The sequence below is a fragment of the Osmia bicornis genome, chromosome 8 (genome assembly GCF_907164935.1).
Source record: "Osmia bicornis bicornis chromosome 8, iOsmBic2.1, whole genome shotgun sequence".
Taxonomy (NCBI): domain Eukaryota; kingdom Metazoa; phylum Arthropoda; class Insecta; order Hymenoptera; family Megachilidae; genus Osmia; species Osmia bicornis.
Genome location: NC_060223.1, coordinates 366,449 through 368,891, shown reverse-complemented (window position 1 = coordinate 368,891; position 2,443 = coordinate 366,449).

Below are 2,443 nucleotides of genomic sequence, written 5' to 3'. Positions count from 1 at the left end.
TATGGCAAAATGTTTAGAGACCTCTTTTGTAGCAAATTAAATTTCCAACTATTCACGTTTATGACATTTTTTGATCAGATACGTAGTTTTCGAGATATATCGGGATATTTAAAAGTTCCGAAGCCGTACCAACATTATAAGGAAGAAGAAACACTGTGGCCCCTTTCCTTGAGGTAACTCTGCGCTATTCTAAGTTGTGTTCACGATTCCCAGCTGTAAATGCTACTTCCAGCGCAGCTGTGCAGAAGAAGAACAAGACGAAGAAGAAATATCTCGGAATATGTGCGTGGCGCATAGTTCCTTGAGGTATACCTGCAAATATCTCGGAAACAGTGCGAGCTATGGCAAAATGTTGACAGACCTTTTTTGTAGAAAATTAAATTTCCTACTATTTATGTTCCATGACATTTTCTAATCAGATGCGTAGTTTTCGAGATATATCGAGATATTTAAAGGTTCCGCAGCCGTACGAAAATTATAAGGATGTGGAAACACTATGGCCCCTTTCTTTGAGTTAACTCTGCACTATTCTAAGCTGTACTCACTATTCCCAGCTGTAAATGCCACTTCCAGCGCAGCTGTGCAGAAGAGGAACAAGAGGAAGAAGAAATATCTCGGAATATGTATCTGCCGCCCCTTTCCTTGAGGTAAATTTGCAAATTTCTCGGAAACGGTGCGAGCTATGGCAAAACGTTTACAGACGTTTTTTGTAGGAAATTAAATTCCCTTCTATTTATTTTCTATGACATTTTTTAATCAGATGCGTAGTTTTCGAGATATATCGAGATATTTAAACTTTCCGAAGCCGCAGCAACATTATAAGGCGGAAGAAACACTATGGCCTCTTTCTTTGATGTGACTCTGCACTATTCTAAGGTGTATTCACTAATCCGAGCTGGAAATCCCTCTTCCAGCGCAGCTGTGCAGAAGAAGAACAGCAAGAAGAAGAAATATCTCGGAATATGTGCGTGACACCGCTTTCCTTGAGGTAAATCTGCAAATATCTCGGAAACGGTGCGAGCTATGGGAAAATCGTAGGAGACCTTTTTTGTAGGAAATTAAATTTCCTACTATTTATGTTGTACGACATTTTTTGATCAGATCCGTAGTTTTGGAGCTGTGGCTCCAAAAAACGCGGAATTTCACTGCGAATCGTTTCCAATTTACGAAAATTATCCTTAAATAATGTCCAATGTTTATAATTAACAGCTCGAACACCGGAAACACGACGTCGAAATGCCGCGTAACACGCACATCACGCTTTCGTTATTTAACAATAAATCAACACAATATTTAATCAAAAAACGACACAGTAGCACTTCCGAACACACAATAAAAATGATTTTACCAAAAAATTCGAATAACTAAGCTGCTATCCACCGCGTTGAAAATCTAACCACGGAGCGACCACGAAACACGAGCGCTCTCCTCGACGCGTCGAGCGGGAATCCAACCATTTTTTTTTTTTTCGTGGGGAAATCTTACATAAGACCACCCGCCACCCGCGGGGGAGGACAGCGGGGGAGTGTCAGATTCCTACTGACTAAAACCCCACGGCGACCTCCTCTGGCGTATGACAGAGGCTCCGGGACCTGATTACTATAACTCCGGAGCTTCCCCCGCCGTGCGCTGAAAGCGCACCTCACCGGGGATGAAACAACTCCCCCAGCCGGCACCAGGGGTCGCACCCGGTGCCGGCTACATTGCGGGGGAACTGCGTGCAATGGCGGCCGTGCCCCCCAGCCCGTAGCGCCTGCAGTCCCCGCGCCTCCATCTCCTCACAGGCTACGGGGAGGAGCAACCCCCCGCCCGCCCGCGAGGAAGGTCGGGCGCTGTCCTTCGCTCCGCCGGCTTCCTGTGCCGGCTACACCCCGGGTCCGCGTGCAATGGCGACCAAACAGAGCGCCTGTGGCCCGCCGAGTCGTCCCCGTGTGGGCTGCGTTGAGCCGTGGCCGGACACCCTCCGGGGAGACTCCCTCGGCTCCGCTGCACCCCCCTGTGGGGGCCAGCGCCACTCCCAGCGTGGTAGGGGGAAGCCACTCTCCGCCCGGAGTCACCCGGCCCCCCAGTGGCGGCCGGAGATTGAGAACGGGGACCCCACCCGCCCGCCCCCGGGTCCGACGGGCCCGGCCGCTACACTACCCCGTCCCGCATCCGTCGCGCCGGGGGGCAAATAGCGAATGCCGCCATCACACCCCCCCTCCCCCCGCCCCGCACCCCTTATGGCGGAGGATTCCTGCGACCTCGTCGCGTCCCACCTCCGCGACCTCTCCGAGCAGGATCGTACCTTTCACTATCCCGCTCGCACCTCTCCATGAGGGCCATGACCTCCTCGCAGAAGGTGGTCACGGCCCTCCATTCTGTCTCGCCGGCAAGCATCTGTCTCACGACGCCTGCCGGCGAGAGATCCTCCCCTACTTCTGCCGTCAGGGCGTGGCGGGCC